At 40.8% G+C, this 11,077-nt stretch overlaps 1 long non-coding RNA gene across 1 annotated transcript; it reads right to left on the minus strand.

Moving 5' to 3' along the window:
• Positions 1-1,916: 1,916 nt before the first annotated feature.
• LOC122558060 lies at positions 1,917-10,715 on the minus strand. Its single transcript, XR_006314029.1, has 2 exons — positions 10,340-10,715; positions 1,917-3,564 (listed from the first exon to the last, which is right to left on the minus strand). It is a non-coding gene; the product is annotated as an uncharacterized LOC122558060 (long non-coding RNA).
• Between the last annotated feature and the right edge of the window lie 362 nt (positions 10,716-11,077).

Genomic DNA, 11,077 nt, shown 5'->3' on the forward strand with positions numbered 1-11,077 from the left:
CTTCACTTGACCCATTATCAGCTCCACTTGCCTTGCACCATCACCCCTTTTGTCCTTTGAATTATCCTGCTTTTCACCCGATCACAGACACCCCATTATATTCTTTCCCTTGTCCCACTTCCTTTCCCTGCATCTGCGCTTGTGCAGAACAAATTACATTTCTAACTTTTACCAGTGCTGGTGAAAGGTTCTTGACATGAAACAATAACTCTGGAAATGTTGACTCCACAGATGCTACCTGGCCTGCCGGGTATCTCTTCTGTATTTGCAGAAGCTGGGTTGTTAGTGGAAGGATGTAGGCCCAACCTTTCACTTGGCTCAGTGTTGAATGTCAGTTGCAGTGCACAATGAAGTATCCCTCCACATTGTCAGGATGAGCACTGCTGTGGTGTCTCTCCCAGTGGCTGGCTAAACACAGCACACTAAAGATCGTAACTGGCTACAAAAGGGCACTGGTGATCCCCACAGAAAAAGGATGTCTTCATCATCTGTGTTGCAGGAAAATGGCATGCCAATTCCTTGCCATTTCCAGATGAAATTTGACCATTTTGGAGAGGTAATGGAGACCATGCTCCCTGACAGAGGTTAAACACCAAGCAGACATTTGGAATCATAGAATTCCCACAGCGTGGAAACAGGCCATTTAGCCCATCAAATCCACACCGACCCTCTGAACAGCATACCACCCAGATCCCCATCCCATCTCTGTAACCCTGCATTTCCCTTGGCTAACCCACCTAACCTACACATCCCTGGATGTATTGGGCAATTTAGCATGGCCAATCCACCTAACCTGCACTTCTTTGGACTGTGGGAGAAAATCTGCGCAGGCATGGGAAGAATTTTTTTAGATTAGATTACAGTGTGGAAACAGGCCCTTCGGCCCAACAAGTCCACACCGACCCGCCGAAGCGAAACCCACTCATACCCCTAACCTAACACTATGGGCAATTTAGTATGGCCAATTCACCTGACCCTGCACATCTTTGGACTGTGGGAGGAAACCGGAGCACCCGGAGAAAACCCACGCAGACACGGGGAGAACTCCACACAGTCAGTCGCCTGAGGCGGGAATTGAACCCGGGTCTCTGGCGCTATGAAGCAGCAGTGCTAACCACTGTGCCACCGTGCCGCCCAATCAATCAATAATACTCATTTAATGTGCATTTTGTATTACTGGATACACGATCCTGTTAGAGGGCAGCAGACTGTAACTTGTTATTCTCATCCTTACTATAGTGCCCTGACCTCTAGTTCATCTGATATTAGTTAATTTAGAACAGGCCTGGAATCAAGCCTAAAGTGTTCCTGCTCTGCATAGAACTCAATGGGAATAATTTTAACGTAACCCACTGGGTTCATGGTGGACAAGTGCTCATTTCAATGGAGATTGAATGGGGCAGAGTGTAAATTGTGCAGCCTCTCAGGGTTAGTGAGGTGAACGTTGTCTCCAGTAGCTCAGTCCTAAAGCAGCATATTATCACCAACACAAGCACAGCAGGGTCAATGATCCCAAAGAAGCAATGTACTCTCCAGCAGCAAAAACAGAAATTGCTGGAAAAGCTCAGCTCAAGCTATATTCTGAGGAAGGATCACTGGACCTGAAACGTTAACTGTGATTTCTTCACAGATGCTGCCCGACCTGCTGAGCTTCTCCAGCAATTTCTGTTTTTCTGCTGAAGAGTTACATTGCTACTTTGGGATCATTGACCCTGCTGTGCTTCTGACTTACAGCATCGGGCAGTTCTTTCGGTTTTTATTTATTATTCTCCAGTATGTTGTGCATCATCAAACAACACAGTAACTTCTCATAACTTGTGTAATGTAACCACTGAAGCGAAGGAACTGAAGCTGGGATAATCTGTAAAAATCTGATAAACTGGGAGATCTTGTAAACCAATACAAAACATCTGACCTTCGGAAATGTTAATTTATTGTCTTACATTCCTTAGAGCAACAGGATAGCCAGACATCAAATTCTGACTAATAGCAACACGTTTATTATGTACAGCAGAAAGAATATGTAGTCCACATCGAGCACATCTGTTAGCCAACCTTACTGTTCACTCAAAAGCTGATACAACACTTAAAATAACAGGCAGTGTCCAGAGTATGTTGGTATAGGAGAGATGGATACATTAATAGCAGCCTGGGTCACACTGTGCACAGCTACTCTACCTATCAACTTTCAACTATTAATTTGTGTTTTTTTAAAACTTAGCTTTTTTTTATTGCATGTATACGCTTGTTTTAAGTCAAAATAAATGTGACATCATTAGTTGAATTAACTACTCTCATGGGCCCAAGAACAAGTCACACAGAGAATCTACTAGTAAGTTCTAGAAGGAATGGGAGTTCGGAGTGGAACTCAGATTTATTGCTTTCGTCCTATCACTTTGTTTTTTTTTGCCTTCCTCTTATTTTTTCTCATAACCTTAGTGCCTCTGATCATTGCTATGATCCAATTAAAGGTGTTTTTATTTTGGTGCAATTGCTATCAATGATTGTAGCAAGAGAGAGACATGTGGATGTGAGATGGGCCCCGGGGAAAGAAAAATAATTGGTTTACATGCGGCTGAAATACATCTCATTTTATTTGCTACAAGGGAGTGGGCTACTTTTACAAGGCTTCCTACTGAGAATATAAGATATACACTGAATGCTTATAGGGGGAACCTACAGTGTGTGAAAAGTTTTACTGGGGTTAAGCTAGCATGGGAACAAGTGTGGCCCATTTTACATTGCTGTAAGCTCTGTACAAGGTGAGGATGGAAGAATGGCTGGGGGAACATCCACCTTACAATATACAGGTTAATTCAAAAGTTTTGCAACGTATATGGACACTGAGTTAAATACCATCACTTCAAACCAAGACTTATAGTAGTAAGCACAGTTGTACAATTACTGATTAAAGGGGCTGGAAGGTATTTCCTTCAATGTACAGGCATGCAAAAAAGAACCAGCATTGATATACAATTTTATACATTTTCTTATTTCTTGTGTAGTATGAACGCAACGCCTATGAGTACTGCAAGGGCTGTGATGGCAGCCCCTCCCAGTATATATGGCTTCATGTTTTCAAAAAAATTGCTGGGGTGCCCTTCAGAAGTATCTTCCTTGTTATCCTGGCCTTCTGGCTGGGTGTCCGCTGTCTTCTTCTGTTCTGAGGTACCAGCGGGTGGTGTTACTGAGCTGTCCCCTGTGGACTTCGGTTGACTGGCTGCAGTCGCCTCAGTGGCTTGTTTCTTTGGAGCGTTGGTAGGCTCAGGTTGTTTGCCAGAAAATTCTTTCTTATCCCCTGTTGCGGTGCTTGTTTTCAATGTGGCAGACTTGGGAGACTCTTTAGCTTCTGCTTTAGATCTGTTTCTCGTTTCCATGACTACCTTCGAGCTTCCTTCCAAACTCTCCCGCTCTGATAGTGCTTCTCAGTATTTTCCTGTAGTTTCCTATCGACAAAGGCAAACTTTTCAGATGGGCTTTCTAAAATGCATTCATTGTAACTGAACAGGTCTCCTTTCCACTTATCTCTTCAATTCTCATATTCCATAGTCCCGACAGAACAGCCTTGAAAGAATAATAGAACCAACAATCAGAACAACAGTGCTTAGAGCAGAGAAGGTCACACAATCATTTTACAGAGGTGATCAAAATTAGAATAAACCTTGACTGAAAAGCTGGATGTGACAAAAGACCTGGTAACCATGCCAGGGGAGCTGAGAAGTAATTCTACTGCACTTTGAGTCACACTGGTCTGAAACGCACTTTCCAGAAGAGAGGTAAAACTAAATTCAGTAGCAGATTTGATAAGGACACTGAACAGACAGCTGAATAGTTAAAGAAAATTGCAAAGTATTTGGAATTAAGCAGGGAAATTGAGCTAATTAAATAGTATTTTGAAAGAACCAGCATTGATATAATGGATTGAAAGTTCTCATTTGTGTATACATATATATTCTCTAAATGTAAAGATTAGTTCTAGATATTTATAAATACTTGCAAAGAGGTTTGACAATAAAATGTATTCCTTTTTATGTCAATGTTTTCATTAAGTTAATTGTGATAGATTTTAAATCCTCCCCAATTCAGATCGAATTGTTACAACACTAAAGCGCAGCTCTGCAGGCATCAGTAATCCACTAACATCTTCAGGAAACATTCTTTATATGTGAGCCTAGGCATTAAACAGCAGCTGACAGTTTGACCAAAAGCCACTGACCGATCAATGTGTGACATTGAAGTTATCAGTGTACACTGTCCAATTGGGATTATTGTGTAGAAACCAGCAGCAAAAACTAAAAATAATTTTACTTACAGGAATTTTGGAGGTAGACGAGTGAGGTTATTCAGGAATTAAACTTGCGGCTCTTCAAATCTGTGGATCACACCACGTGCTACCTCATCTGATAAGCCGCTGGGTGAGTCAACAAAGAGCTCTTTGAAAAGTGAATCATTCCAACCCACGTTTTGTACAAAACTGTTGCTGTACAACATTTAGATGTGACTATTTTGTTTTCAAATCAAAACTGTTTAAAAAAAAAGTGAGATCCTAATTTTCTCTATAAAACTGGATGTGCAACACAATATCAGAGGGATAATAAGACCATAAGATATAGGAGTAGAAGTAAGGCCATTCGGCCCATCGAGTCCACTGTGCCATTCAATCATGGCTGATGGGCATTTCAATGCCACTTACTCGGACTCTCCCTGTATCCCTTAATTCGTTGCGAGAAGAAGAATTTATCAATCTCTGCCTTGAAGACATTTAACGTCCCGGCCTCCACAGCACTCCGTGGCAATGAATTCCACAGGCCCACCACTCTCTGGCTGAAGAAATGTCTCCTCATTTCTGTTCTAAGTTGCCCTCCTCTAATTCTAAGGCTGTGCCCATGGGACCTAGTCTCCCCGCCTGACGGAAACAATTTCCCAGCGTCCACCCTTTCTAAGCCATACGTTATCTTGTAAGCTTCTATTAGATCTCCCATCAATCTTCTAAACTCAAATGAATACAATCCCAGGATCCTCAGCCATTATACATAATTATTAATAACTTTGTCAGAGTTAGGAAATTGTGCCTAGTTTGGGGTTATCTGCTTTACATAGGATGTCAGAGCATCCTTCAAGGGTTCTGAAGAGATTCAGTACATTGGTGGCAGGAATGAGAGATTTCAATAATGAAAAAAGACAACAGAAAGTTGGACTCTTTTCATTAAAGTGTAGGAAGTTAGAAGGAGATGTTTAAAATTATATTGAGTGATGAGGCTGAGGGGTGACCTTACAGAGGTTTGTAAAATCATGAGAGGCATGGACAGGGTGAATAACCAAGATCTTTTCCACAGGTCAGGGGAGTCCAAAATTAGAGGGCAGCAGTTTAAGGTGAGAGGACAAGTTTTAAACCTAAGGGGAATCTTTCATACAGAGGGTGCTGGGTGTATGGAATGAACTGCCAGAGGAAATGGTGGACGCTGGTACAATTATAACATCTGAATGGGCATATGGATAGGAAGGGTTTAGAGAGATATGGGCCAAATGCTGGCAACTTGGACTAGATTAATTTAGGATACTTAGTTGGCATGGATGAGTTGAACCAAAGAGTCTGTTTCTGTGTTGTACATCTCTATGACTCTATAAGGTTACTTGGACAGTTATATCCGGTAGGCTGTGAGTTGGTAACCAATTAAAGACCATAATTCTGCAATCAATAGAAGCACAAAGATAGCAGTCCAATGAAATTGTTTTACAAAAATGATATTAGGTTCTGGAAAGTCTATCAAAAACAGTGATGGAAGCCAAATTCCTAATGGTTTTTTATACGGGAATGAATAGAAATGAAAAATAAAGCATTTGCTTTTATGAGTGTGGGGAAAAGGAGTACTACATTTGTGGTCAACACCATGGCTAGGTAGAGCGATATGTATTCTGGATTAGTGGTGCTGGAAGAGCACAGGAGTTCAGGCAACATTCAAGGAGCAGCAAAATCGATGTTTCGGGCAAAAGCCCTTCATCAGGAATCAGAGCAACATGTATAAAACTGAAATGTGATTCAGGTTTGATGTAGAAACAAGTAGAATTATTTACACGATAAAAATGAATTCAGTCAACAGGAATGATTGCAAATTTCTAATAGGATTGGTAAAGAAAGAAGTCTGCTCAATATTAGCCATGATGGCTATGTACTAATAACAACAGCTTGTACCAAGCATTAAAAATGCTAGCATCTTAAGTGTAGCCCATCAAATTTCAGAAACAATAGCTATACATGCTTGACCTTGAATTCATCTCTTTACGGAATTCATTACCAGGTACAACTACAGTTCTGCATCCAAAATGTCGGTCAAGGTGCTTTTCCAGTTCACATCACTTGCTGTTGGGTACATCTGCAAACGTGCAGATGGACCATGACGCTCATTTTTAATGATGCTGCCCTGTCTCAAAACTGATTACACACTCTCCGAAATGTTCCCTTTAGAAAACTGATGCAGGCATGGTTTGTCAAATGACTTCCCTCTGTGATGCAAAATTCTTTGATTCATAAGATAAAATAATTAGAACTTGTGCCAAAATAAATGCATCATCCTCATTAACTGATATTGCAAGTATTAGTGTATTTCATACTGTTTATGTTTAGTAAATGAAACAAGAATATGATAAGCTATTTTGTTTTTCTGCATATTTAACAACAATGTTAACAATGCAACTTATTTTTGGATTTAAATTTTATGTTAATGTGGCACACATGGGATAGCAGTTTAATATCAAATGGGATCTGGGCATTTCCTACAGAGAAGATGGGGAGAAAGACCACTAGGACAGTCAGTCTCCTCTGAAAAATGAAGTGGCTTTAATACTGATCTTCAGACTCTGGAGCTTGGCTCTGATCAGTAGTTTAAATATTGTCTTCCTGCTACTTGTGATAATCATAGCATTGTGAAATTACTTTAGCCAATCTCAACACGGTCATTTCCACGTTAACTGGGTGAAAATTGTACCAAGTCAACTATAGGGTACCCTGCACTTAAACTGCACAGTCATTGGTTCCACAGCTGGATTCATGGGGCTATCTGTTTAGTCCTCCCATAAGATGTATGTCAGAAGTTTACTGAAAATCAGGGCAAGTGTCAGACTTGCACTGCTTCGGATTCTTCAGCAGTCACCCGGAACCAGCAAATCAAAGTAAGTTTAATTTTTTTTTAATGCTTCCTGTGGGTCTTGGAGGAACACGAGTTCTTTCTTCATCCCCTACCAAGTCCATGGGCATCAGGATTCCCTGTATCACCCACACTCCCACCTTAAATCCATCAACTTTGTGGTTTACTCCAAACCCAATGCCTAGGACTTAACAGAGGGCAATTTTTAGTGAAGCAAACAACTAGAAATTAAATATTCCCATTGGGAGAGTTGCTTTTGTGGATGTGACTCGCACTGGTACCACACCTGAAAATACATATAAGGCTCAAAGCCAAGTCCTATCAATCCTCAGGCCTAGATATTATCAAGACAGAGTTCAGGAAAATGGTATTGGGGTGGAAGCTCAGCCATAGTCCAGTTGGATGGCATTATGATCCACACCTATTTCGTTTGTTCGGGTCTCATTCTACAAGCACCCATTGATTGCATAGATTGAGATTTTAACCTCGATAAATCTAAACACTTTTTACACGCCCATTCATCTTTTATCAAAGGCAACTCATCCTTGTCAAAGCCTTTTTTTTTGCTGTGATAGGTGAGCTTTCCCAATATAAATATTGCGGATGTGCAATCCTAGTTTAATGTAGAGCATTGTTGATGCTGATATCAGTTTAGTTGTTCATTTTGTGTTGCATCATCTAGGGTGGAAATGTGATGGCCTTGTGGCATTATTGCTGGACTGTTAATCCAGACGCATAGATAATGTTCTCAGGACCTGGGTTCAAATCCTGCCACGGCAGATGGTGGAATTTGAATTCAACTTTTTTTTTAAATCTGGAATTAAGAATCTCAAGGTTACCATGAATCCATTGTTGATTATTAGGAAAACCCATCTCGTTCACTAATGCCTTTTAGGGAAGGAAACTGTCATCATTACCTGGGTCGACACAGCAATGTGGCTAAATCAAACCATCCTCTGGGCAATTGGGTAATAAATGCTAGCCTGGCCAGTGACACCCACATCCTGTGAATAAATCTGAAGAAAAGTACAAAGTAATGAATCTAAAAAAAAGCTCTGTTAGAACAGAAAAATATATTCTGTGCAAAGCAGATGGGGGAGGGTGGAATATCTGTTTTCAAGAGTGAATGTTTGACAAGTGGCTTTAACTGGTCCTTTTGCTGAATATGCATTATCATCAGGCTTGGGATGTGTCACTTTGCCTTGGAAATGTACCTCCCACTGACTGCAGCAGCAGCTCTCGACTCATCAAGTGAAATGAAAGGCTGTTAGCTTTGCTTGTGGGTGTAATTTGAATGATCTACCCTGGTTCCTGCTTCCTAACAAGGATTCTAATGAGGCTGAGTCATAACGGACAATTTCCAGCCACAGTTCCATCAATTCTGTCCCACAATACAATGCAATCTTCTTTTCCTAGCTGCGTGTGCTTGCTCCTGGTAAAATGGAGCTTTTACGACACAACCCAGTGAAGATGCAGGTGAACCAGGCTTCCTGCCAATCATCAGCAATGCCTGCAAATTCTGCAGACCCACTTGGCTCAGGGACCTCATCTGACACATTGGATTGACTCATTTCCAGTGTCCCTTCTCATCCTGAAGGTAAATTGGTCATAAACAACACAAACCAACACACATCCCCACAGTCACAGCAATAAATGTGCTTTTGAAACCTTACTAGCCAGGTACTTACAGTAGCAATTCCATTTGCATTTCACCCACTATGACTGTTGGAGCTGAGCCTTATTTTGTGTGCTGGCCCCAACTCATGGAGGTGTCTCTGGTAATTTGCATTGAATCAATGTTCCCCAATTCTTCTTGGAATGGTTCTTTCTACCCACCTTCACTAACAATGGCCTTCAGTACAACACAGACAGGTGGTTTTAGTAGTTGACTCCTTGGAATTGGGACTCTAAAAATTACTTTGGATATACATGCCACACATGCACCATCACAGTGCTGAAGGGAGAACAATTTGTAGAAACAGAAGTATTCTTATTGAAGTAATAAATTGGTCAAGGGGATAAGTCTGCTACAATTGTTTAATGAGTCAATGCTCATAACACAGGGGACTCAGAGCTAATTAGAAATTGTGGGCTAAAAATGGCTCAGTTCTCATCAAACAGCCTTATTTTGGGAGTTTACTGGTTAGCGGCAGTCCCAGCTCCTCACACAGGCCCACTCTGCTTTAATAAAATAATGGTCAAACTGACAAGGTTAACATCACTCTGTCAGTGAATGCATCAGATTGCAAGGTACAACATGGCACTTTTTGAAACCCTGCTTCCCCTGCAAAATGGATAGGGCCCCAGAAAAAGCACAGTCTTAAAATCTCATTGTCAGTCAATAATCTGCTAATACATTATGTTTGCCTAACTGTCCAAAGGAAAGTGAATTTGACAAACTGTGAATGCTCCAATATGGTCCATTAAGCAATTCTCCCCAGGAGCCACAACCTTCCAATACTGTGAACACATATAAAGTCAGCATCCCTCCTGTGCTCATTGACATTCATTATTCACTGAGTGAAAGGCAAGGATCTCTTGCACTGCCTTTTCTTCCTCTCTCTCACTTCCAGCCCTCCACAAATCTCCATTAAGAGCAAATGGTTCTGGAGCTGTGCTATTGATCTAGAATCGACTTTCAGAATATGGGCCAGCCATTGAAGGTCAAGTCTACAATAGGAGAACGTGTATCTGCAGCTGCTGTTTTCAACAGATAGGCAATTCATTTTTGAAACATATGGGTTTGCCTCTCCATGTGCTAAAAGATGGATAAAAATCACCTTCCTTTACTTCAAAGGCAATTATTAGTATTCTCCTACAAATCATTACAATTGTAAAAAATAAATAATTCAAGTCTGCACAGTGGGGGAGAAAATTCACAAGCATACTGTGAAATGAGGCAATTATTTTTAAACATAATTTGCATTAATAGCATTTAAATGTGCATTTTTGTAATGTTTGTAACAAAGGGATGTAGCGTTTGGCTGCTTTTCTTTTTCAATAATCTTTCTCTTATTTAAAGCTTAATTAATTAAATAACTTAACTATATTTAGGCTGCTTCGCTGCAGCCTGACCTCTGTTAGCTAAATTACATCCATCCAAATCTGAAGGCAAGACAATGCAGTTTTCCATTATTACCCGGTACTAGCAGATCAAAGTCTTTGGCCGATTCATTATAATTAAGCCATCCTACCTGCTAATTTCTGCTTAGCTTTTCCTTCAGGCTGTCTGAAATCACTACCATTTAGCCTCTTCTGCCGCTGCAACCCTGTGACGTCCACAGTCCTTCCACCTCACTGCAAAAAGCTGGGCCTAATGTCTGAAGATGCTGGATCAATATAACCAGGATAGAAAGGAGGCAGTATATTGGAGAACCAGCTATGAGCTGGAGAATTGGAATATACCACTTGCATCAGCCTGCGGGTGATAGCACAACCAACCAATTTTATAAATAAAACATGCATTTCTGTCATTGTGAATGTGAGGATACACTGAAAAAAGATTGTCAAGAAAATTATTCAATTTGACGACAGTATTTGAATATGGTAATGATCCTTATTCTGACCCACTATTTGCTTATCTTCAAGGTCATTGTATACAGTACCAAGACTGCAGAATTGCAGCTATATCCCAGTTGATTTCTGGGATTGTGGATGAGTCATCCTCCAAGCAGTGAATTGCAGACAGCAGTGCAGCATATTTTAAACAGTAAATTAAACCAGGCACATATAGTTTATCGCACTCATCAGCATTGCGTAAGGCAACGAAAACAATGTGGTGTTAACAAGATCCTTTTTTAATGAGACTGAAAGGTGTCATTCCAGTAAGGAATGGCTGCAAGCTTAAAATTTGCTGCTGATAGTGCATTTTGCTCTATAGGGGGGGGAACCAAATGTAGATTGGGTGATCACTTTGCAGAATACCCCATTCA

Source organism: Chiloscyllium plagiosum, chromosome 16 (assembly GCF_004010195.1).
Source record: "Chiloscyllium plagiosum isolate BGI_BamShark_2017 chromosome 16, ASM401019v2, whole genome shotgun sequence".
Lineage (NCBI taxonomy): Eukaryota > Metazoa > Chordata > Chondrichthyes > Orectolobiformes > Hemiscylliidae > Chiloscyllium > Chiloscyllium plagiosum.